The 27,624-nt window shown below is 39.4% G+C and overlaps 1 protein-coding gene across 3 annotated transcripts in view; it reads left to right on the top strand.

The window, feature by feature from the left end:
- Positions 1 to 27,624, top strand: part of fhod3b (formin homology 2 domain containing 3b) — a 91,617-nt gene that overhangs the window by 12,919 nt on the left and 51,074 nt on the right. The gene's annotated exons all lie outside the window — the stretch shown is intronic.

Raw genomic sequence — 27,624 nt, 5'->3', positions numbered from 1 at the left:
AACAAGGGTTTATCTGTTTTGTTACCTTTTTTAATGTTTTTAATACAATAAATTACTCCACATGCTTTTAAGAAGTCATTTTCCAGTAGAGCATTGAGGCTGTCGGTAGTGTCATTCAGAGGAACACATGCCTCCTCTGCAGGCATCAAGTGCAAAAATAACCCAAGGTCTGCAAAGGCTATTAGGCTGTAAATTGTCAGATTTTATATTTGGCTGCTTGCAGTACAAGTGAACTGAAAACACAGACATTTTTCATTTGAATGAGGTCACTATGATGAGAGAACTATCTGAGGGTCCTTCTTGGTTGTTTATTGTACCTGCTGATGATAATGGAAAGGTTGGGAAAATTGCTATGCCATGGCAGCTCGTTTAGGGACTGATGAGACAACGGAGAAACACAGCTTTTCCTCTAACCTGATTAACTCAAGTTTGCACATGTTGATTGCAAAAAAAAGGATTTCTCTTTCATGTGTTTTACACTGTAATTATGTAATTGATACAGTAGACCTATCATATGTTATGCATTGTTAAATTCTTGTTGTTAACGATACTGTTTTAATAACAGTGGATAACCAAAAGTCATTTCTAATCAGTGCTTGATGCAACATGTCACATGTTTAACGTGGCTGTACTTGTGAATATTTGGCTGAACACAACTCACAACTGAACTGGCTTTCTTCTCTCCTCCTGCTGGTGCTTGGCTTAGCTTAGTGGAGCCTGGGGAGTGACCGACAGACTTGCTGCTCTTCTCTAAGTGGATGATGACCCTCTTTCTCTCTAAGTTGACAGCCACCTGTTGCCCCTCTCCAGTCTCCCTCGGTGAATGCCTGGGTGGTTAGCTGATTTATTTCCTCAAGCTGAGGTGGTCACTGTTACTGTAAATTGTCCAGACATTTGAGCCTAATTTTATCTGACTAGTGAGCTTACCTCGTAGCCCCATGAGTACAGAATTACTGGGTGATTTTCTTGCTATGTGTAATACATAATTCATTAGTTTCCCAAGCACAAATGGCGTGCTATACTTCAGGCTTTGCCCTTGCTCTGTATTAACAGATGGAGTATTTCTCTAAAATGCCTATAAATTTCAGTGACTTTGTTCTTTAGCTGGCCACATTCTTTTGTCTGCATATAATCAATAATCACATGCAATAAAATAAAAAGAAAGCTGCACTCTGTTGTAATAAAATATGTTTGTACAAGAGCCAGTAATAGATGTACGGAGGCATCAAAGTAGCTTTAACACTAAGATTGTCTAAAGCTCTGGATTTTTTTTCTTTTTTGCACACTTAAGCACACTTAAGATTGTGTGCTAGAATAGTACACCCACGTCGTTAAGATATTCTGTTTATCCTAGAGGCCCCCTTCATGAACATGAGTGATGAGTTGGTTACAGCGGTGTGTATTCTAATCGGTATCATTTAGCACTATTTTGTGGAAAACACGTTGCGTGTATTTCAAGTTTGAATTAAGCCGTACATTGCCTTGTTTATGTTATCTGGGTTTTTTTGGCTTTCTCCAAATGTACTCATCACAGGGGCAGCTTTCTATTTGTCTGTCTGTGTGTATGTGTCATGAACCACAGCGAGACCTAATCCGGGCTTCCTTAATCATAGTCATTAGCACTCACATGCATATGTCAAGACAGAAATCTGTGCAACAGAGGGGAGGAAGGAAATGCTTCACCCAAGGAGTTAATGGTTTATTAAACTGCTTTCTACTAATCCGCTGCTGTTGTAATCACAAAGTGAGATCATCTGGTTTCTTTGTGTACTAAAAGTACCTACCTGGCACTAAACCATGTTTTAGCTAAGCGTATTTTCATTATCTTGAGCTGTTTTATAATCACTAACATTTACGATAAATGAAGCCTAAATGACTTGTGTTCACTTTTATGGTGTTCAGGTGACTGTTTGACTGGATTGGTTTGTTAGTATGAGCCTTCCTGGAGCTTAGAGGCCATAAACGGTGCTCGGCAATGATGAATGTAATGAATAACAGTGGAATGGATATCTCACTATAAAAGAACCAGAGCACTATGTGGAGGCAGTCTGAAGCTGTTTAGGTATTTGTATTTATGTCATAAGGTTTCATTTGATTCATTTTTTGTCTTTGGATAACCTGTAGAAGTTATAGTTTGAGCTTTGTTTGCATTTTGTAGGACCAGCATAGCAGCTCGGGATTTAGACAATAGCCTCAGCTTGTCCCTCTCAGTGCGTTAGCGTCGGGCCCGGCCTGTTTAGATCTTTAGGCTGTTATTGTTGTTGGTGAACTAGATGTGGTATTGAGGGCCTGATTAAAGCAATCTCGTGATTATTTTCCTGTTGTCTGCCAGTCCTCTTTTTAAGTGCAGTTTTGTTTCTGAAGCTGTGGGAGTTGCTGTGTTGTCATGGCATGAAGAGGCTGAAGACAGACAGATGTATTAGTGTGAGCCGCAGAATGTTTTAATAGGGATACCAAGTTAAGAATTAACAAATGTCACATGTGCTTTGTAATCATTAGCAGTTCTCACAAAGTAAAAATTCCAAAATAGCTTTCCGTGGAATCATATGTGGATATAGACTCAGTGGGCCTTCGAAGTTGCCTTAATTCTTCTTTACTGATTCAACAAGAGGCTGAAAACATTTCTCAGAGAGAGATTTGTCTATCTTATTGTTATGATGGCATCACACACACAGTTGCTGCAAATTTGTTGATTGCACATCCATGACGTGAATTGAAGTGAAAACTGGGAACTGTGGAGGTCATTTGTTCGAAGCAGCCATGTGAAGATGGGCACACTGTAGTCATAAAAGTACAACCGTGGTTAGCAATGATACTCGGGTAGACTGTGTGGTTTAGTGCAAGAAAATATCCCAAATGCCATTACACCACAACACCAACCTGAAACATTGATGGAAGCCAGGCTGAATCCCTGTTTTCATGCTCACACCAAACTCTGATCGCACCATCTGAATGTTACAGCAGAAGCTGATTTCTGTCTGGATGTGCTTCAAGGTTCAATGTGTCGTGCGCGGTTACAATGAGTTGTTAACTTACTCTCTCCTTCCTATCAGCTATCAAAGTAGTCTAGGCCAGCGGTCCCCAACCCCCGGGCCACGGACCGAGTCATTTGGTACTGGGCCGTGAGAGTTGAGACTCGGGTGTGAAATGTATGGTTTTCAGGGTTTATATCGGTTTTTAGCGTTATTTTGTTATAGTTTTTTTTTTCGTTAACTCGGTTTTCCTGGGTCTTTTCACGTGTGTTATGAATAAATCTTCTTTTTTTTGGTACCGGTACTAGTTTTATTTTGTTGTATTTATCCGCGACACCTTAAAGGCCGGTCGGTGAAAATATTGTCCGGCACAAATCGGTCCGTGGCGCAAAAAAGGTTGGTGACCGCTGGTCTAGGCCATTCCCCTCTAACTTCAGGGTAGCAACAAGGCATTTTCAAATGCCTTGTTGTTTTTCCATTTTCTCTTTTTAGACCATTCTCTATAAACCCTAGAGATTGTTATGTGGAAATCCCAGTAGATCAGCAGTTTCTGAAATACTCATATCAACCCCTTTGGCATCAACAACCATCCCATCTTCAAAGTCTCTCAGATCACCTTTCTTCCCCATTCTGATACTCTGCTTAAACGTCAGCAGGTCAACTTTACGATGCCTACATCTATTGAAATGCTAGAATGTGATTGGCTAATACTTGTTTTACTGAGGAGTTGAAGAGGTGTACCTAACAAATTGTCAGGTAAGTGTACATGATCAGAGCTTGCTCCTCTGCCAAATCGTGTGATTTATGCAAAGCTAAATATCTGATGTGGTAAATCTGTCAGCTGCAGTCTGCAAATTATGTTGTCACTGTAATACCCATAGAGAGCCATCACAAGTTAGGGTACTGCAAAGCTTTTTCTTTCTTATTAGCAAAGGCCTTCTATTGTCAGAGGTAAAAATCATACATTTCAAAGCTCAAGTTTGTTGATATTTCCCTTTGAGAGCAGGTTCATCTGTCAACACACTGATCCCAGCTGAAGAGTGGCAGCTGTAATCAGAGGCGACACATTCTCACTGGATTATCTGCCTTGTCTTTTACAACCTCTTATAATCCGGGCTCAGGGCATGAATCATTGTGACCGCTCGTTGTTGACTTGTGTTTTCTCTTAAAGCTATAATTTTGTCAAATTGGTAGTTTTGATCTTCAGGTTCACAACTGAAAACTCTGTGGTCGTTAAAGTGGAAGACTATGAGCTGTAAATTTTCTTCAATTATCCCTCTGCACACCATGCTGGAAGATTAGTTCCTGGCAACTAACAGTGCACATTACGAGCTTGGGCTCTTTACATGTTTGTTTGTCTAATTAATCTATTATTGTGTGTGTGAATGGGTGATGTCAGCACAATAGCTTAAAATGATAAGATCACCTGTGGGTTTTCGTGTTGCTCCCAGCCACAGTGTCTGTTTTTTCCAGACACCCTGCCAGATATGTACTTAGCGATCTGCACGTTTTGTCCACACACATAAAAGTAACTCCAGTAGTTAACTTGGTTATTAAAAACTTGGGATCTGCATGAAGTTTTTGCTACAATTTTGTAAGGAAACAAGGGATTTATTTTCCAAGTTAAAAATGTTTATATTTGAATTTCCTATTTGATTGTTATCACCATTTTAATCCTTTATCTCTGTCACGATGCATATTTAGATGGCTGTATGTACATAGAGAAAATCCCCAGGGTTGGAGTCACCACACTTTGGAGTCAAATCAAAGCAATAAAATCCAATAACAAGCCACATTTGAGGCAGGGGAGTGCCAGGCAAGAGGAGAATAATTAAAAACATGCATATCACATGGCACGTGGGAGACGTAAGATGATCAAATGGCCTGGACTGCCATCGCGTTCACTGGCCTCAAAGAGACTCCAAAATGGGATCATGGTCTCAGAGTCTCCCCAGGAGGCCAACCTAAACAGCGCTGTGCCAAAGAAGAGAAATCTGAGGCAGCAAACAAGAAAAGTGAGGGGAATGGGTCTTGCTGTTCAAATCATAGCTGATAGTAACACGAGATCACTGGAAGGCTCATCTCACACTTTGACTCATTCTGCTTTTTTAAATGTTCTTTCTGTTTGGCCGTGAGCCCAATAGCCACATGCAGTGAGATAACAACATGGCTTAGGTTAATGTGGCGTTTACGTACAACAGTGCAGCTCAGTGTTTCCATTCATTTTGCATTACGTCCCTCTGTCGTCGCCCCTAAAACACAAAAATGTTCCATATATATAAAAATATATTTAACGGGATTAGAGTTAATTGCTGTGCTGTAGATTTGCTTCACATATTGCACAAATAGACTACTACATCAATTCACATAAGCGCCCTCATCTGTTCGCATTCACTCGCACACACACTCATCCAAAGGTATGCACATATTAAGAAACCATCTGTTTCCAGTTGTAAGGCCCCTCAGCGCTGCTCCTCACCCATCCAGAAAAGAAGCTCACTGTCTACATTTTCATCCACGAGCGGAGTGTTTTTTTTCTTGCTGTGTTTACAGGACTGCCAGAGAAGGCTGAGTGTGCAGCCTGACCAGGGGACTAAACATTGTCCCTGTGGATAAGAAGGGATGTTTCAGTGCTGTAAATTCTCTGTTTTACTCTTCCCCCTTCACTTCTGACAGCTGCCCAGACTTTTGTAGCAAAATCAGATGACTGATAGGTGAAACTTTTGCAGGTTATAAGAGAATATAGTTTTTCCAAGATGCACATTACGGCGTGTATGTTGGAGAGCTAAGAGTGGATGCTATGCGAACCAGACCACCACTGCTGTGAGACTGTTGAAGTGGACAGGTGTATAAGCTCGGTAACCACAGTTTTTGAAACAGCTGAAGCTGGTGGGAGGAGGAGTTTTTTTTGTTGTTTTTGTGCATAAACCCTGCATTTAATTGCTGTATGCGCTGAACTGTTTATTGATATCTTTGCAGGAATCTATGGTGGGTTTAGAGTTGAGATTTTAGGCGTCTGCACTGGCTGTGTTTACTCTCCATCTGTCCTCCTTGGATGGAGGACAAAGAAGAGCTGAGTGAAATGTTGCATTCATGTTTCTTAACTATTTGTTTGGCGTCAGATTTCTGTCATAAGTCACAATCGCCATGAGTCTCAGTACCCACAGAGGTGTTTTTTCTAAAAATCTGGAGATAACATAACCAGCCTAATGGGACAGGAATTGAAAGAATTCTTCACATTAATTTGGTGAAGGTCATGAGTACTTACTACTCCTGTAGAGCAAACATTGATTTCTAATAGTTGGGGAAGGGGGAACTTCACTTTGTAAAACAGTGTATAAAGAAGTGTAATCTAAGGTTTATGTTGTTTTCATGGTGTCACTAAATACCCATTCGCAAGAAGGCTAGTTCCTCCCTTGATGTAGATTCAAGAGAGATCTACATCAAGCGCAGTGTTAGCTGAAAGAGTGTCCATATCCTAGGCAGAAACCTGAAACGCCTGATAGCTGCTCACTTCTACATGTGCAGGTGCTGAAACTGTGCAAGTAATACTGAAGTAATATTGAACATCTGGGTGTTTAAAATGATCCGAGTTTGTTTTATCAGGCCGCTTTCGACAGAAATCTGATGCCTTAGATTCATTGTGGAATTCTGGTCGTTGTAATTATTGAAAAATGTCCATAACAACTTTATGAAGGTTCTTCAGTTAATGTGTTTTTTTTCCAACAGAAATGGAAATGATAAATTAAAGAAAGAACAGCAGTTACAGTTGTCATTTTTAGCATTTAGGCAGTGCATCGCTCATCCCAGAACTGACTTAAACTGTTAAGTGACAATTACAAAAAGTTGAAGTATTTTTGTCTCTTAGGTTAAACTAATTTGTTTTAAGCTGACAGGTGCAGATTTTAATCTGCTACTGATTTTTTTATTTGCTTTATGGTTTTGATATTCTAAATATGCCCCCATACACTGAACCGATACATGCATCCTTGTATTTTATACCTCTGAACTTTCAGGTTGTCCTCAATTTATCATCTTTGTCATATTTGAGATCTGAGTTTGGGATTATGGTCATACTGTTTCGGCAAGGAGAATCTGAGTGCCAGTCTTGACTAGAAAGAAAGAAAAAAAAATTCCTGACCTTTAACTCAGTACCCCACTGGCCTTCAGCCAAATCCTAGTGGGCCATGCAATTCATCACACATCCTCCTTCACATGTCACGCTGGCTCCTTTTGTTTCCCTCAGCTTTGATGTCCACTTCTTTGTAAGGAAATGTCTCTTTCTCTCTGCATCTATCAGGAGAATATGAGGAATGCTTAAGAGCCTGTTTGTCGTTACAGTAACTGTCACTCATTCAGTGTTGTTATTTCTTCTCTCACCTTGGATCAAATACTGTTGCCACAGCTGGCTGGCTCTGAATTAGTTTACCATTGCTGTTTTGCTTTGAAGGGGGAATTATTGGATTTTCTAACATCCATGTGCTGAGATTGATTCGGTCTTAAGGCTGACATCAGCTGGAAAAATAAAGATTTATATGACCTCTTTAGGACTAAGCAGGAAGGGATGTGACGGTGATCTTTTCGCCACTCACGAAACTGGTGGAGATTTGTTCTCCTGTTGTGGAGAAGTGCTGGACTGTCACCTAATCTGAATCCTCCCCCCCCCCCCCCCCCACTTCAAATCTTTGCCATTGTATAGGGCTACTTTGTTCTGTGGGAAAGTTGTAGATTCTTCCACCTAATTCTGCCTTTGCATCTCTCTGACACATTTTGTATGAATTTGTAGCCAGAGAAAACTTTGTGGATTATCAGGTAAACAATAGCTATTTGATTTCTTAGTGTAAAACAGATTAGGAATGTCATTGTTTTAATCTCTGCAGGACTCTTAACTGTTATCTAGCTCTGGAACACCTGCAGCCTCCACCTTGTGCTGTGGTAACTGGCTGCTTTCCAAAAGAAACTCCAGGAATATTCACTGCAAGTTATTTGGCAAAGGCACAAAGTATGCTGCGTTTCGTGGTGATGTGTTAATGATTTGAAAGCTATCCGCTTGTGTCCGCGTTCTCCAAAGTATCGACCTCCACCCAGAATGCAGGCATGATACGCAGCTGTGGAATTATTGTGGATATTGCAGACCATATATCGATCCACTGTAAATATTAACTGTGCCTTCACAGCTAATAACGGGTATCTGTTTCTCTTTATCATCTTCAAACACGTCCAAGGCCGAGCAGCAAGTGCAGTCGTTATTTTTAGAGCTGATGTAAGCTCAATCGCAGCCCATAACTGTGATAAGGAATATCTGTATTGTAGAATCTTTAATGAAACATAATATCTATATTTTCTGCTCATGTTAGTTTGAACAAAGCAGTGGGGGTGGCACTCAAGAGTTTTGTAAAATGTAAAAAAGTAAATGGGAGCTTCAGCCTTTTCAACAATGTGTGAACAAATACATATAACGGGTATTACGGTTATCTAAGGAATGACAGTGGAGGACATTGTCGGTAATGTAGCAACTGTGTAATGTTTGCATCAATCACTGAAGCAACTACAGTGTTCTTACTTGGCTTTTGTTTAAGGCTGCATCTGAAGCAGAAAACTGTCCACTGGAGACCCCAGTTAGAAAAAAAAAGAGCTCAAGCATCAGGAGAATCTCCTCTTGCAGCCCACCCATGGCTCTTAAGGGGAACACTCAGAGTGGCCTCAGCAAGAGAAGACTGGACAACCTTTGTTGCATTCTTCAGAGCAGAAGAAAAGAACCATAGATAGAGAAGCGAGAGAAAGGCCCCAATGTCTCGTGTGAATTTGAGCCAAAAGCCTACTTAGGCGGTTCAGGCATGTTCAGGATGGTTCCATCTGAACTGCAGGTTACAAGAGAGGTCGACGCTAAAATGCACGCTGCGTTCACTGGTCAGCGACAGGTATATAAAAATCCCTTTATCGTGAGAAAGCATGGTGGAGCTGAGGTAATTTGGAAGCGGATAGTGTTCTTAAATTAAACAATAAATTTTTGTGTGAAAAAAAAATAATAATAATTACACTTAAACAACAACTTACCCAATCTTCCTCTGCGGTGAGAACAAAAGAAACATTGTCTGCTTTTGCTTAGACTGCGTCGTAAAGAGGAGTGAAAATCTCAACTGGTGTAACCCATAAGTAATGTTTCCTGATGCTGTGAGGAAAGCGAGCCATGTTTACATCATTGCTGTGGTTATAGCTGTGTAAAGTTGAGGCTCATCTTTCAGTGAGCATGTCAGACATTGTTCTGATCCATTTAGATCTACTCATATGTGTTGTATGGTGGTTTTGTCAGTGGTCACTTAAGGATCATTGAGCGCACAAAGCACTTAAATATTTTGCATAGACTTCTTGTTTATAAGATAAAAGCCTGAATGTAAGCCTTTAATCTCTGTGTTTGGGAATATGAAAAATGTTTGAATCTCTCCCAGTGTCTGGACCTCAGAATTGAATGACATCAGTGGCAGCTCTCTCTGTCTGTTCTCTACTATTATGAATGCCTTTTGTATTAGCAAGGTTCAACACAAAAGCTAAATGAAGCCGTGTAGGGTTTCACTCTGAATTTTCTCTTCCGAGACACACGCAAACACAGAGGGTGGACACATTATGCTAACATCTGTTTGTTAAATAAAAATCAATTGCTTTATCATGATTCGCATGCGCCAGGTTAGAAAAGTTAGAAAAGCCTGGGACTTCCAGTGTTAAACACCATCACCAACTATAATCTCAATCAGCAGTTTTCTGATGCACGGTCATCTTGTGTACTTGTATGAAAACATGCAGAGCAAAGGCTGAAAATAACACCTCCCAAGCAGCAAATGGGGGGAAATTTTCAGTCTGATCTTAGTAAATCTCAGAGGGCTATCCGTTACCTTGTTGGGTCGATACATTTACCAAAATATTCATGTGGGGGAAAAAACAAAAAACACTTTGCTTAGGTTGGCAAAGCATACTAACACATTTCTTCTGTCTTCTGCTTTCAGCCAGTGTTTGACACTTTGGCAGCGTATGTGTTTTTTGACCTACCTGTATTTTGCCTCTACTCTGATTGGCTCAGTAACTCTAACCAAGCAAAGAGCACTAGCCAATCAGACAAGTCAAACATGTCAGTAAAAACTGCAACTGACGAAAAGGAATGTGTTTTGATTCTATTTTGGTCTATTTTTAAGTGTACGATAAAAGGACGGCATCAAATCCAGAGGGTCTGCTGGCAAACATCAACTGTGATTCTGCCACATGTTTATTGGCAGGTATAAATAACGTGTACTCTTAGCCACCTGTTTTGTGGACATGATGATATACTAGCAGGCTCTGGCACACATTTCACTGCTGCACCACAGATTCTTGTGAGTCCATTAAAATGCAATCACTGCAGTCAACTTAAAAGAAAAGGATAGTCAGCCTCTCATCTATAATACAGGCTCTAATCACTTGTCTCATGAGGCAGGAAGTATACCACCCATTAATGAACTTTATGTTGTAGACCACTGGTGACTCAGTGTGGCAAAAATGGCAAGTAATGCTTGGGAACTTTGTAATCCAAATCATTTGAGTTTAAGTTGAATATGACACGCAAAGAATGCTGCAGCTGCACATCTAATGTGTCCTTGTGAACCACATATGAGTCCCAGGCTCCCTTGTAAGTTTCCACTGCTCCAGCTGAGTGAAGCACACAGCAAAGCGACAGAAGCAGCACCTCCAAAACTATTTCCTGCACATCGGTCGATCGATTGCATGCCTCATAACTGATGGTTAAATTAATTTTGTCAACCAGTTACAGTCGGTGAACAGAGAAAACAGACACTGTAACACTGGATTTACACACTTCAGGTTTTTGAACTTTTTTTTTTACATCAGTTACAACAAAACTGGTGAAGTTTGAGCCGACAATCACAAGAAAATGCAACTGCAGGATTTCACCATGATACTAGACAAAGAGGTACTCATACTTGCTTATGCACGCTTAGAATCATCTATAATTAAGTGCCTGCACACAAATAACTGGTGGATTCATTTAGCATATAAAATATTTGATATGCCTGTTGTCTGTGCGTAAAATTTACTAAAAAAGTTACTGTCTACATCTCTGCAAACCCCGCCTGTCTTATAAAAGCTGTCTGCTATGCTTTTCTACGCACAAACACATTTATCTCGTTCTGATCAGACCAGCTAGATTCCAGCCACATGGGCGACTAGAAGAAATGCTGATTGTGATTGGTAGCTTTTTCGTCCCAATCCCACATTTACTGGAAGTGGTCACATGTGAAGCCCTCACATAAAAGCAGGGAGCAAAACAAAAACAAAACAAAATCTCAGACAGGGCAGACTATACATGTAGTGCAATAGATCTGAAACAGTGATATGGAGAAACATAAACTTCAATAATCTTCTATTTGCAATGTTGTTTAGGTCTGTTTTAAACAAAAAAGGCATGAAAAATGACGGCATTATTGTTTTTTTTAATCTAGTATATTTGAATGGCCATAATTTTATTTATACACCAAATTATTATTTTATAAAATACAACAACACATCCACCAAAAATGATACTAATCATTTATTATTGATAATTTATTATGATAGAGTAAAACTTGGCCTGGATATCTAAACCTAACAATATATTACCATACTGTAGTGTTGAGATTTTTCAGTTGTGACAAAGTCAGCAGTTTGAGGCCGGAGAAAAACCTACAATACGTAAAATGACATTAAAAGCTACCCTCACTCCAGCCATATGTTGTCATCTGAGACCTTTGTGTCTGAGCATTTAGAGGAAGTGTTTAACCCTAACCTGCCAACCAGCCATGTTTTCCTTGCCTTGGCTTGCCCTGAGATAGAGACTCTCGTGTCACTTGGAACAAATTCAACTGGTTTGTTTTTCAGACTTGGCGTGCATTCACTGGGGCGTCATTGAAAATCATATGAGCCCACACTGCCATTATGAGATTAATGCACAGATAGTGGATGAAAGGGTGTTGTTGAAACACAGTTTTGAATAGGCAAAGAAAGCACAAACGACAAAGAGAAATAGCAGTGTCTTCCATGGTCAAGAGGTTTCTTTTAAACAATTTTTCCAAGAGAAAAAATAAACTTTACAGACCCTTTAGTGGATGTTTTACAACAAGGATACGCCACAGTGTTCAGTGTTTGACAAGATAAGCATAGATCCGCTTCTGACAGCGGTGTCAGGATCAAATGGGGTCAATCCTGTTTAACCCTAAGGGCCACCTGGTGACACCCCCCCCCCCCCCCCCCCCCAACCCCTGTATGGCTCATCAGGAGTGCCCTGCACCCTCCTCTGGATGAGCTACACACATGTTAAGGGTCAGAGAGGTCTTTTCTCAACCTCTGTCACACACACTCACACACTCCCTCACTCTCTTTCTCTTTACATTTGCCTGTATTCTAGGATGCTGATTGTGTAGCTGCTATGGGATGAAAGGACTGGTTTGGCGGAGGCCTTTATGGCTTCATCTTGCCATACCCTCTTTTTTGTTTGGGTTCATGCTCGAGGGAAGCTGTCCCTCTTGAGGTCACCCTGCAGGGGTTGGCTGACTGACTAGAGCACCACCTCCTGTCATCCTGTCCCTGTGAAGTGATTTATGGAAGAAAGACACAATCCCATCTCCTGTAAGCTATGCTGAATACTGAAGCCATAACATCATTTCACTCCACTTTCCCTTGTGGTGTTTAGTAGTGCATAGTTGGAAAGAAAGTACTATAAAGACACTGTTTGGATTGAATTTTGCCCAACTTCCTTCCAAGACCTTACCTTGTGGACATACTTTAGATACCTGTCTCCTATCCCCCTCAGAGAGATTTCGTGATGGTAATGTTTTGGCGAAGGTAAATCTTTCAACCATTTCTTCCTTTTTTGTTCTTTGGCACATGGTAGAATGAGGCTAAGTGGAATTCAGGCATTTCTTCCTGTGGAAAGTTCCTGAATAGGAGAAATGATTTTTCATTCCCAGTCTGGGACATTTCACATATGTCAGGTTTTTATGGCTTAATTTTGCATTAATCTGCTGCCCCATATTTTTGCACTAAACCGCTTTTTGTGACCCCCGTTTCTAAATCGAGAAAAATGGTTTTAGCGGGAGAGAAAAAGACATGGAGGAATGTTCCCCTACTAAGATGCCATGTGGTGTATAACTGTGCACACAGCCAGGCTGGGCTTTTTAGGCCCTCTTAGAGGGATCGTTCATTTCTGGAAATCTCAGTTTACCTCTGGATATTAGAATAGGACAATATATCACAGACATATCTACAGGCAACAGAGAGTTAATGGGACACAGGAGCCGTTTGCGAAGAGTTATACATAGTAGACAAAGAAATGCACTTATACAGCACTTGATTTGTTTGCCTTTTTGTACTTAGTGACATTCTTATTATTCTGTCTAAGGTATCATTTTCTAAAGCCACTTGCGCCACTTTATCCCCTGAGTGCACAGTCTTCTGACACTGTTGGTCCCTGTTTTTGTCATCCGAAGTAACTATCTGCAAACCTTGAAGGCATATCACATAGTACAGTGCTATGCATCTTGGGAGATGTGGCTGCTCCTTTTGGTCTGTTCCCCATCAGGCAGTCTGCCTCAGCAGGGCCTCAGCCTGCCCGTGAGTGGAAATCTGTGGCCCGTGTTATCTTTGGAAAGTGTTGAGTCCACAGAAACCCAGGATCACCGAGTCCAGTGTAAGCTAGATGTGTCGGGCTTACTATTACTAAGGAAAGATGGAGACATTGTGCTCCACCACAGTGAAGATGAGCAGAGGAGGACGGCAGCAATAGGACTTCTTTTGCATTATCAAAGCACTATCTAGTCCTGTTGGGAGTGGGTCATATGTTATGTTTAGTGATATTTTTTAAGCAACACAAATAAGCAGAAGATAGATATATGATAAATATATGATACAATAAAATGGTTCAAAATTGGACATTGCTTGTAGGGTTTTGTTGTTGTGAATAGGGAATGAGGGGGAATGTGGGACAAAGAAGTCCATATGTGCAGTAGACTGTACTGTAACCCAAGTCCTGTTATGAAGAGGACCTCATCCACTTAATGCAGGAATCCATCTCTTTCTGTCTGTCTATATTGCTGTGATTTTTTTTTCTCCCCCTCAGAATGGCCCACATGAGCCAGCGGGACATTGAATGGCCTTGTATACATTCTGCATGTTGTGGTGGGGCATGACAAATTAGCACCCTGCTGAAATGCTGGATTTCTATGGATGTTTGTCTCATCAAAACAGCAAGAGATTTCCTGACTTGGCAAACAGACGTTTCTAGTATAATGGGACATTCATACGGCTTTTGAGAAGAGACAGTTTCTCATCTGATCGAGAGTGTTCTTGGGAGTATATTTCATTAGTCTTATAGAATTTTAGACCTTTTGAAGCTAGCTGCCAATGTATCCTATTTGGACCAAAATCAAAGTCTCTGCATAATTAAGTGAACTAAATGCAATACTTTCCATGTTTAAATCTCAAGTCACTGCTATCAATTTCTCCCTGAGGCAGTCAAGTGTGCCTAAATATTTTATTGTGGTGTTAAGTTAATCATATCCATCTTCTTTGTGGCATGTTCGCGTTTTCTTGAAATGAAAGAGATTAGATGTCTTTTCAAGTTATATATGATCATAGACACGAATCTGTAAGGAAATACAGCTTCTTTCAGAGGATCATATGTATCATATGTAGCAAAATGATGTGCCTTTCCTTGCTTCACATTGGTAAAGCAATCAATGTTGTTATTATTTTTAATTAGCTTAGGTTAGCTGAGTCTGTTGTGAAGCCAAAATATGTTATTGTGATTAAAACCTAGGGAATTACTTTGGTGTACTACTGCCTTATTACATTAATTTACACCGGGACATGCCCATGCGTTGTTTTTTTTTTTTTTTTTTTGTTCTGTTTGGTTAAGGTACTGATATCCTTAATCACATGGAGAAATGTTCAAAAGTAGGGTTGACAGAATTTCCAAAATTGGTCATTTTAGCCTGTTGCAAGGTGGTTGCTAGTCAACATGATTGCATTATATTATTACATCATTGCTAATGTGAAATTCAAATAATTAAATGTAAAATCATTTTCTAAGATGTCATAGATTGGTAAATGCTAAAATGCTGCAGTTTTGCAGCAACATGATGACATCACAAGGTCTGATATTAGATAAGAGCCTTCAGGGGCCTAAGATGTACCTGTCTGCCAATTTGGGATGCTAAACTGTCTAGGAAGAGGTGCTGGACAAAAAAGCAAACACACATACAGAGATGTTATGTATTATCGTAATAGGGTTAATGGCTAACAATAACATCAGAATACTTCACCAACCTGTAGTTACGCAAGATCTTCTTTTCCCAGAGGAATTATTCAAAATGTTAGATGCACCCAATTAAATGTGGCTATTATTCTTATCATCACCAGACCCAACACCATGTGTCACTTGATCTCTTTGCGAGACTAAAATATCACATCAGCTGTGCTCATAATACATAATATATTCCGAGTTAGATAAAGAGTGCTACTGAAAGAGTGACCTGAATATTAACAGAGGCGCTTTGTCATGTGTTATTTGCCTTTTAAAAAGGATCTGAGAAAATTAGGGTAAATTTTTCTTTACAAACTTCACCACATGCCCAGCACCATATCTAATGCAATGGACTGTATTTTTATCTTAGGGTTTTACATGAGCTCGTGTGTGTATATTTAGTGTAACCCCCATCTATTTTAGCTGCTCAGCTGGTGACTCATTAAGAGTTTTTTGCAACGGTGCTAATCTATTTTTTGATCTATCCCGCATACATTACCTATACTCAATGCGTAACAGCTCTCTCGAACTGATTAAATTGGTAGCATGCTTGCTTAGTGAGTAAAATAACTAATAATAGGTCATGTCCTATTCAGTCATGACCTACACAGCTGAAACCTGTTGAAAAGGAATTTAAAAGATATATGTGCGACATGTCTGAACAATGATGAGATTTGGTTAAGGAAAAGTTAAAAATTGGTATTTATAAAGATTCCTTACTAGCAATGTTCAATTCATTAGAGGTTTATAGCCTTTTAAAAGTGTATCTATTGTTAAAGTAAGGTTGAAGTCAAATTATGTTATAGCCATCATTTTAACATAATTTCACTCGTTGAATCGAATGAAAAAATACAGTCTTCTAAACTGCTACCCTGCTTTCTCATCATTTTATGAGCTAATCACCTGTCAAGTTATTTAATGTGGCACGAATGGTTTGAAACAAACACGCTGACATCATGACTCACAACACCCTAAGTGAGAAAGATGAAAATTATAGTTGCTTAAAAACTTACAGTGACCTACAATTTGCAGTTCCAGAATGTCATCAACTTCAAAAAATGTCATTTACAGATGTAACGCTATATATTAAAAAAATAAAACACGTACTCTAGGCCTGTATCCAAAGTTAACATGCAATGGCACAATACTGGAAAAAGTAATACAGTGTGAGAAGTTTTCACCCCTTTCCTTACATGGTGGATCTGGAGACTTCTCATGCCAGGCATTAGGTCTAATGTTAGCTCTCCATATATATATATATATATATATTAGGGGTGCAACGATACACAAAATTCACGGTTCGGTTCGGTTCGATACTTTGGTGTCACGGTTCGATATTTTTTCGATACAAAAAAAATGTTCATGCCTTTTTATTAATTTGTCATTTATTAAATTTTCACGACACATTCTGCACCACATCTCTGTGCGTTCATCATTTGTTTGAAGCCAGCTCACCTCCTGCAACCACTTTTCCGAGAATACGCGCTTCTTTTGTGGTTCGGACTCCTGACATTTCTTTGGAGGTGGAGGAACATCACAGTAATTGCTTAAAGGAGCTTCTTTGACATCTTTAAGAGTTCTAAACAAATGTCTGTCCTCCTCCAGAAAATCTTATGTACGCAAACACACGTTGCAACTTCTTATCTTGTGCACGTTTTTTATTTTGACAGCGAATGCGCACCTGCGGACCACTTATGTGCAGCCCTGGTTATTTAGCTCGTCATATTGCAGCCACAGAAATTCTTTTGTCCATGAAACCATAAAGCTGCACTTTCTTTTTGTCTTATAGTCTGATTTGTCATAACTTTTGCGTTTTGTCACTTCTTCACCCTGACCTGTCTTATTTGGCTCAGCAGAACTAAAATATATATCCTGCTGCTTTTACACACGCACTAACATAACGCTCAGCGATTCTCTGCGCGATCAACCTCTCACATGTTTAAGCTGCGGGAGATTTCACTTGTCATGTTTGCATAGTAAGCTAACGATTGATAAGACGATGTCAGAGGAATTGGTGCGCAAATTATCATCACTCACCAATCAGTACTGTCGCTCTCTATACACAGTTCACGCGATTGCAAAGTGAAAGCAGAAAACAAGCGCAAATTCAAACGTGATTTCAGTATGTCACATATTGACAGTGGCCGATGCCAATGACATAATTACCCAGCTACATTTCCGAAAGAATGCAAAAGCATTGACATATATTTTTCCTTCCTACGATAGGCCGACGGGCAGGGCAGAGATAGATTTTGGTAGCCCGACTGGAAAAAAGCCCCAGGACGTCGGGCTAGCGATTTTGCGAGCCCTGTATCTGATTGAGGAATCACTCATCTTTGGAAAAGAGAGTTTATTATGGAGAAATGTCTCTTTCCAAAATAAAAGCTATACTATACGCTTCTTCTGGGCTTCCCACTAGTGCTGTCAGCGTTAATCTGAAATTACATTAATGTCACAACACGGCAAATCTCCGTTAACGAGCTACCGCGGATCGCCTCAAGAGTGGGGCTGGAAGACGTCAACACATTAACGAGCTAACTGCGCTAACACACTAGTTCCCACCAATTGAGCATTGCTGGCACATCCAACATACTGTTTTACTTTTGTCCATGACACGCTTACCTTCAGGGTCATACGTCACATGAAAACCAAAATAGTTCCAAACGCCAGATGTGAATGAGGGTGGAGGAGGTTCAATTTGCCATGTTGCAACTAGCCTAGCTTCTGTCTCTAGCTTGCCCTGCGCTCAGTGAATCTGTGTTCGACTACTCCGCCTAGGCTGCACTGTCGAGCGCAGATCCACTGAGCGCTCAACACAGACAGCATCGTCAGAAGGAAAGTTGATAAAATAAATTAAAAATGTTGTATCGTTCGATACATATGCGTACCGAACCGAAAGCACTGTATCGAACGGTTCGATATCGATACGAGTATCGTTGCACCCCTAATATATATATATGTATATATATATATATATATATATATATATATATATATATATATTAATAACATTAAAGTATATGTATATATGTGTGTATATATATGAGTGCGTGTGTAATTTGCAAAGTTTTTATCACCCTGTGTCCTTTGCTAGCTTAGCATTAGCATGCTGTCTGTGCAGGTGCTAGCAAAGAATCAGAGTTGTGTCTGGTCTGGATGCAGTGATTTCATCATTTTGTGCAATAAAAAAATAATGCCTGTGCAGACTGTGCAAATATTTTCCTCCTCTGGCACACAAACTGAAATCTGCTGATTATAGTGCATGTGAAAATGAAACCGATAAGAAGGATTGATAGGCATGCAGACTAACAAGTCCAAGGAAGTAAATTACTGGGAACAATATTGTTTTCTGCAGTATTGTATGGGTGCAGGTCATTGCACATGGATTGTGGTTTCTTCTTCTGAATTACTAGGTAGCTTTGTCAAGCTAAGTGTGTCCAGTGTTGGTTGGTTCTTTAGCTAAATTGACTTTAGCTTTGTTATCTTTGGCTAACGCTGTCTCAGGATGGTAGCAAGAAGAAAATGTTTGTCATATTCCTAGAGTATTTTTACTTTCATGCAACACAAACCACATGTGTCATATTAATTTCCTGTTTTCCACCATTGTTAAAAAACCCAAAATAAGTACATATGTTTGGTTTAAACAAGGATGCTATTTTTCTGATTTCATTCTGGAATTTCTCTCCATCTTTGTTTTGCTTCTTCCCACTGGGCATCACCTCAGCTGACCTCACTACATAAAGTCAGCAGGACCATCTGCTGGACTGAAAAAGTGATTAAATTTGTTATTCTAGTACTGAAAAGTTCAATTTGTATTTGAGTTTTTATAATAAGATACAATATTGACATGCAAAATATTGCAATACTAGTGATATCCAAGCATCAGGTAAGCCTTTGGCTGATTTTGTCAATGCATTGGTCTCATCTAGTCCAAAATCTCCCTGGCTAACTATAGCCCAGTCCTTTATGCTGTTCATTGCTTTATTGAACATTTATGGATGTTTTGCAGATACGAAGATGCAGCAATGATTGCGTTAAAAATAGGCAGCTAAAACAACTGTGATACTAGAAATAGCAACTCATAATACAGAATAAAGTGTTTGGGCTATAACTGGTTTACCTTTAGCCATAAATCTTATAAGCTATATAAGAACTCAGGGGGATTACCACAAGTAAAAGATCTCTCTCTTCTAGTCACTATTACTGAAACCTAAATTTGATACAGACTTACTTATGTTCAGGCCATGAGCAAGGTGGTGTTTTGTAGTATCTGAATCTGCTATGTTACAATAGTTGACCACCCATTAACTTGTGACATGAGGGGGAATAAGCCTGATGGCTTTACAGGATGTCTGAGGAATTTCTGTCATGTTCAAGAAGGCACAAAAAAGAGAAAAGCAGGCGAGAGCATTTTAGACACCAATTAATTTAGCATTATTTCTTTATATATGGTCATTTGGTAATCAGCATATTTTAATTTGCGTTGACTCTTCCCTTTACTAAAACCTGCCAATTACATAAGAAGGGGTAGAACTGTTTTCATCTTTTCTTGCAGCTTCATTTTCCCAAAGAATGCAATAACACCATGTATATGAGGAGATTTAACCGCAAAGGTGCTAGAATTCACTCTGCTGTTTGTGAAACTGCACTTTAATTTGTTTTAACTGTGTTAGTGAGGGGGGCTTTACTATTTCTTAACTTACTGAGTGAACAATGCATCAAAAGGTGCACCTGGTCCTGTAAAAACGGTTCATATTTCTTGGCCGTTACACTGTTATGGAGAGCTAACATTAGACCTAATACCTGGCATGAGAAGTCTCCAGATCCACCATGTAAGGAAAGGGGTGAAAACTTCTCACACTGTATTACTTTTTCCAGTATTGTGCCATTGCATGTTAACTTTGGATACAGGCCTAGAGTACGTGTTTTATTTTTTTAATATATAGCGTTACATCTGTAAATGACATTTTTTGAAGTTGATGACATTCTGGAACTGCAAATTGTAGGTCACTGTAAGTTTTTAAGCAACTATAATTTTCATCTTTCTCACTTAGGGTGTTGTGAGTCATGATGTCAGCGTGTTTGTTTCAAACCATTCGTGCCACATTAAATAACTTGACTGGTTTTGTTATTGATATACATTGTAATTTGAGCATGTTTGTATGTTTTCTAAGTTAAATTACTTTTAGAAAAACACAAGTGTTATAACCAGGCCATCACTTAGGCACGAAGGTACAAAATTAACCTGCAGTTTTACCACTGCTGTGATGGACGTATGCACAGATGTGGATGTTTTAAGAGAAGGAAACGAATTACGCCCACCCCTGATTTTAACTTCAGGGACCAAACAATGCAACAACAGAAAAATGTGGGTCAGCAGAATCAGGTGGTTATGTCCCAAGGCTCACAGTATTATAAGAGACCTTTATCCTGCTTCAGTCACATGAACTAATACAGATGTTTGGAAAAGTTATTGATGTCCACAGGGGAGATGGTCAGGCACATGCTCTAATTCCACACCCTGCATTGCTACTAAGACTACAAGTTACTGATGTGTTTAAAAGAGTAATAGCCACACTGTAGATGTAAACTTTGTGTGGCAAACATGCCCGTCACTCTAAAACTAAAGACTAAGGTCGTTTTTGGCAACTAACACAATCGCCAACCATTAAATTCACACAGAGCGAATTTACTTTGCTTCACAGGAGTTTATTGCCCTTCTTCGGCTTTCAAACATGTCAGTAAGATGTAATGAATAAGATGTTAGTTGTTTTGTTGTGTGTATTTTTTAACTCATTTTATTGTGCTATTGTGGTCACAAAATGCTGTGGTGCACATATTTGGTATGTTTCCATCCACTGAAGAAGATGGTAATTTTCTCTTGATCTCTGTTGGATATCCCTTTAAACAATATAATCTTGTCAAACAAAAATAAATCTATATTGTAAAATAATTATATTCATTTTTTTGAATCTGCCAGTGTCTAATTCTCTGATGTGTTGCCACACTGGGCATTCACAGGAGTGTGACATGACTGGACTGACTGACCCCAGTATATTGTATAATCATGTCATGATATCGTTTTTAATTAAAATTTTTGTCTCTGAGTTTTTATGCTGCACTGCAATGGCTGTGTTTTTATGACATCCTAGATCGGGCAGTGTCGAGCTGCTGTGATCAGATTTAAGGACTTCAGTTTACATATGTCAGCAGTAGAGTTTCATGAATTTTACAGGCATTTTTTTGTGCAAGTATAGTAGAACTTTTTGTCACCAACACTCCAAATTGTTATTAGCATTTATCTTTAATAATACTGACTGTAATATCAGCTGTGTGGACATACAGCACATTTGATCCCAAATGAGTTAATTTGATGAAGGCTTACAGATTTTCTTTCTTTCTTTTTTTTAGGCTACTGAAACTTGGTATTAATCAACAGCAATTATGTGACGCATTATATGAAAGACTAGGGGATAGCTGTTTTTCACTATATTTAGAAGTTAAAAAGTTACTGAAGGAGAAAGTAAGAAGCACACACAAACAGTGTAAGAAATGGACATACAGTAGCTGCTGTGATGTCACCCGCTGGTTTCAAAGTCTTGAGAGGAGCATTTTGACTGTCTTGGTTTCATCTGACTCTAAAACTGCACACTCGGTCATTAGCCAGCGAACATGCAGCTTCACTTTTTTTTATTATCAAATTTAATACGACCCACATGGAGTAACTGAACTCAGCAGACAAGTGACAGAGATCAAGATTGAAAGCCATTTTTCCATAGACTTCTGTGTGACCAGTCTTTTGGGAACCACAGCTATCGCCATCTGGTGTAACTTGCACATTGGTTTAATTTTTCTGACCTGGAAGCTACAGCTGTGTTTTATACTTTCTATGGGATCAACCTGAAAATTACTAGCGAGTACCTCACTATCAAAAAGACTGAATGGATCACGTCAGATTTTGAGTGAGCATTTCCATCTCATTCCCTACTTTGTATTTCTTTTTTTATGTTTATGTTAATATTTATGTAACTTAAATACATATACAAGATTAAGGAGCAAACGCAGACCAGCTGAAACAAAAATCTCACCCTGCATATGCTAATTACAGTTGAGGCTTTATTGGGTGGTGTGACAGAGTGGGCCACAGTGGCTATGTGAACCAGGCCTGCAGCTGTCACACACATCACACACATGCAGACTTCGCTTTTCTCCTCTGTGTTCCCCACTGATGTGGCCCAGTCAGCCCAGAGACAAATGGGCCCGGACATGGAAGACATTAAGACTAGCTAAAAACAACATGCTAAGTACAGGCTTGCTCTCCCGCAATGCAAACACAAAGTGTTCACTCTGTTGCAATTGCACACATTTTGACATAGACAGCAGGGGAGACAGCTTGCTTTATATTTATGCAAACGCTTCTTCTAGGGAAAGTCTGAGATGTAGAGAGGGACTGGGATACAAGTGCAAAAAAATACAGCAGCTAATTATCCAAGTCAAGGGTTAACTTTAGAGATACAGGAGAGCATTCACTGCACACAATGCCAGAATTAAATGTTTAATTCAGTAGATTTGGTTCACACTCTTTGTGTTAAATGAATTCAGGCTATATTATAAGGTGAAAATAAGTCCTACAACTTAAGTAGCAACTTAATATATCAGGAGTTAGTTTTAGAAGCAGAGTATTCATTTTATGGCACCTACTGTTCATGCCTTTGCCACTATAGTTGAAGAAAAGTTTTAGAAAAACATTGCAACATGTATATAAAGTGCATGGATGCAAACATATTGGCAGTAAGCAACATGTTAGGAAAAGTCTGGTGTGCGTAGTGATATAATCATTTTGTCTTTGCTAATAACAACTCGAGACACTCTTGTAAATGAGAATTCCTAATCTCAAGAGTGTCGCCTCCTGGTTAAATAAAGATTAATAAAGATTTTCTAAAATTCTTCCTATTCAGAATTTGGCGTATTGGATTAAGACAGGTCTCTATTTGAGTGGTAGGAACATTCATTGGACATGTGGACAACATATGTCCAATATGGCTCAAAGCTAAACAGCTGGTGTTCTTCAGACACCTCCCCTTAGTGAGAAATTTTCCTATTCAGATCTCATTGCAAAAAATCATTCATTGTTTAAGGTGCAGGGGGTAAAGTCTGTCAACCCTTGAGTGCACACCTCCTCGAGCTGTGGCCTTGAGGACCGCTTCATAAGCTGCAAGACCAAGTCCTTGACAAACTTTAAAAATGAAAGTACTAAAAATGTTTACTTCTCCCTCTTACTGTATGAAAATCAACCAGAGATTTTGTTTTGTTTTGTTTTGTTTTATTTGCACCATCCCGCTAACATCAATCCATCCATCAATTCATATTCTGCTGGATCTTGCTAACAGTTAAATAAAAACATAAACATGGGGAACTGTCTAAAACATTGCCCCAAAATTTATTATGTTATTCTGTTGTTCTCTTCATCCCCTTTCTCAAATTTAGCCTCTACCATGTTTCTGTTTAGAATAACAGTAGTACTCTCGGAATATTTGATTTCAGCTTGTTTCTATTCATATCTAATGAGGGCAAAGTTTGGGACATACTGATTACATGTGGTTATAAGCATAAAGATTGTAAGCACACACTAATATTGAAATTGTAAAATGTTACTAAGGTGAGCTATCATTACAAAGAAATTGGCAACTTTATGCAGGTCCATCATAGAACAGATCAACAAGAATAAAACTGGGATGGTTATAAAGTTGTAACAGCACACCAGTGATCTCATCAGATATCACTAAGTACAGCAGACAAAATTAGATCTGAAAATGTAAAACTAAACCACTAAATTAGGTAGTATGGATCTTGTGCTGGACACTATTTATGGAGCACAGCTGTCGTTGTTTGTCCAATCAATAGAAAACCAATAAAAAGGGGAAAAAATAAGTATCCCCACCCACTGATCAAACATTACAGCACTTCGAACTGTTCAATAATAGGTGAAGGAGACTAAATGAAACCGTGCCTTTACGCTGACTTTGTAAACACACGTCTGTTTTTCCCCCCTGGATGCTGTTTGGACTGTTTCACTTTTCGCTTTAGTCGTTTAACAAAATGCGCTTTCTTCCTCCTTATACGGAACCGGTATGCAAATCTTAGCGATAGGCACCCATTTTCAAGCGGCCATTGTTGTCAGTCCAAACACAGCTTTTGTTTGTAGGTCTGTAATTATGTTGTATATTCTGCTCTGTTTATCTAACCTCTTCTCCTTTTAATCATGTGATATTTAGAATGTATAGAAATTATGTTGTCTGCTAGCTAAATTCTGTGGCTTTTACCGAGTGCAAAGGCCGTTTTAATGTCTTTATGGAATCCAGCTGGGGTGGTCGAGCATTTCCAAAGTTTCACATTTATCTGAACAAGATCAGAGCGTAGGCCAGTCCGATACCTGCTTCATCTTGGGAACAGCAAGTTTTTTCTTCTTTTTTTATTAAGAATATGAACACAATTTGTAGCGATACAATACTGGGAACACAAAGTTGTTTCCATGTGAGTATCTAATATACTACAGATTTAGTCCTTACAGAGTCAGGGGGTTTCCTGGAAGAAAAACTCGTTTTAACTCTCCTGAACTGTGAAATTTGATCTAAATCAGTGAAATTACGCCTTCCGTAAAGCCTGTGACACAGCAGCCGGTGAATGTGAAAATGGATCCACCGGCTCCACCTATGGAAAAGTGCTTTAACTTTCCTCAGCAGGTGTGATAAAACACTGGAACCTCGCCCCTGCACTGTAATGAGCTGGCCCTGTTCATTGTTGTTACAAAATATGCTCACTGTGGATAAGTGTGGTTGTGTTAAAAAAAAAAAAAAAGAAAAGAAAAAAGTACATAACACTTTCATACTTGTTCCTACAATTATCTTTGGTCCAGATGCACTATCCAGTAACACAAGCGGCTCAATAAAAGGTTTCATATTTACAAAACAATTGTTTGTCACATTGTAAATCCACTCTGAAGTACAGTAGATAGTCTTGTTAGAACATCTTTGCTGTCTTTACTGTTGAGTTCTTCCTGTATTTTTTTTTTCCTTTTTTTTTTTTTCTCCAGCAGCACTCAGGAGCTTTTGTGCTGTGATTGAGCCTAACCACTACCAGGTGTGCTTGAAAAGGTTTTGGCGAAACTGGCACAGGGTCAAGACAGGGTGGGAGATGTGATAGAGTGGGGGAGTACCTGAGGAATGGAGGAGGTTAATGTGCAAACATCAAAAGGCCTGATTCTTGTACCAGTCTTGGGCTAAGGTGTCTGAACTTGTTACAGTGTGATCGTGCAGGGCTGCTGCCTGCTAAAATATTGCCTTATGCAGACCCAGAAACCCCCCACCCGAACACGGTATTACTGCATGCTTTCTTCACCTTTTTTTAGGAGCTGCAGGGTAGGTGGAACAGGGATATATGTAGGTCAAGTGGAATATTTTTTTTTTCTTTTTGGGATTTGGCTTTTAAATCTAGTTGATTTTATGGGTAGATCATGGTTGATCAAGATGAAAAACATTTGAAGTGAGTTTTAAGATTTAGAATCTGTCATGGCTGCTGTACGAAAAGCACACCGGGGCTTCCAACTGTGAAGCTCTACCCTGTACCTTTATGCAAAACATACCCCAAATGTATGTGTGGTCATGCATTGTTTGCACTGTCCAAATCATAGTTGTTGTTTTTTTTGTTTTTTTGGCTATTGTGTCCAAATCATCTCCTGTATAAATAATTGTTGCTCTATGAATTTGTTGTGCGAGTGGAGAATTATGCAGAATTAGCGCAGAAAGTATCAAAGTATTCTAAAAGTCATTATCCTGAAATTTACAGAACTTAAGTTTGATGAAGAAAAACACATTTTAGTTATACTATAAAGCAGACATACTGCATCATGATGATGCAGACGTAAGTATCCGTCATCTATGACAAACTCATATTAGTCATTTTTTGCCCTCACTTTGGTAGAAAGGGGATAAAATGCTAAAATCTGAGTGTTATCTCAAGTGACCCAAATTATGCAAGAGTTTTTCTTCATTTTTGTGTCTCCATGGATTTAAATTCAGCCATGCGTAAATCTCACCCCCTACTGCGCACAGAGCAAGCCCTCCACCCCACCCCCCGTCTTTATTACACTGGCCTCCCGTCTTGTTGGGATAGTTAAACCTGTTAACTCTACTTGTCATGCAAACATAGTGAAGCTAGGAGAAAAAAAAAACATTGGAGAGAGACCTCTAGGGGTTAGGGTGGTGAAAGCACCCACTCTACACTGAACCAGTTGAAGAATATCAGTAAAATGCTCGTGCTTAAAAGGTGGAACACGTCTTATTTGCCATTTCTGTTGAAACTTTCCTTGAACAGCTTTGGTTTTTTTTATTAATTTTGTTTACTGTCACATGTTTAGTCGTTACTCCCATGCTGTTCCTTTTAAAGGCTGCTGGGAATCTCTTATCTCTGTGTCTTATCCAGGAAGAAACACACACACACAAACACCCAGTTGTCACATGGAAACACAAGCAGACAAACACTCACACACAGGAAAAATAAAGACCCTGTCTTGATAAAAGACAGTTGAAGTTCAGCATCACTGCACAAGATGGAGAAAAAGGTGAAAGGAGGACACCAGACTGTGCCAGTAGTAGCTTTCTGTAGCCATTAATATAGAAATCTAATCTAATGTATTATTAGCTGGAATATAAAAGAGAGTGGGCGAGCTAAAACTTTCATTACATATCTTGTTATGTTTGGCAAACTTAGCAGAGGAGGCTGCTCTGGATTAAGTCTTTGAATAGCTCCTCCACTTAATGAATATCTGGCCCATCGTTTTCGATGTTATCACATCTCTTATCCCCCTGTGCACACTTTTTGTCATCCTCATACCACAAATATTTTTACGTTACTTCAAGGTATGTGTTGTTGACATTGTTTTTATTGCTTTGGATCATAATCTTGGCTGCACCTCTCGCCCCCCCCCCTCTGCACGCTCTGTGATATGATGGCTGTCTTTGGCTAAATAAGGCAAGAGAACACTTCACATTCTTTCTTGCCAAAAGACGGTTGATCCTCAGTAGTTCTGTGAGCCAGAACTCCTTTTCATCCTATGAGAAATTGAGGGCACTTTATGTGTGCCAGCCAATCCCTTTGCACCTCGACACTGTCATGCTATAGCAATGCATGACTGGCTCTTAATGGTGGTTTTCCAAAAATCTCTTGAGCGCCATTTATATTGCTGGGGCATGTTTGCTGGAAGCCGGGTATGTCTCTCATCAAAGCGGACAGCAGTTGCCGGTACAACAGACGTTCGCTATCTCACTTTCA

The sequence above is a fragment of the Neolamprologus multifasciatus genome, chromosome 11 (genome assembly GCF_963576455.1).
Source record: "Neolamprologus multifasciatus chromosome 11, fNeoMul1.2, whole genome shotgun sequence".
NCBI lineage: Eukaryota > Metazoa > Chordata > Actinopteri > Cichliformes > Cichlidae > Neolamprologus > Neolamprologus multifasciatus.
This window is presented reverse-complemented; position numbering and strand designations above follow the sequence as displayed.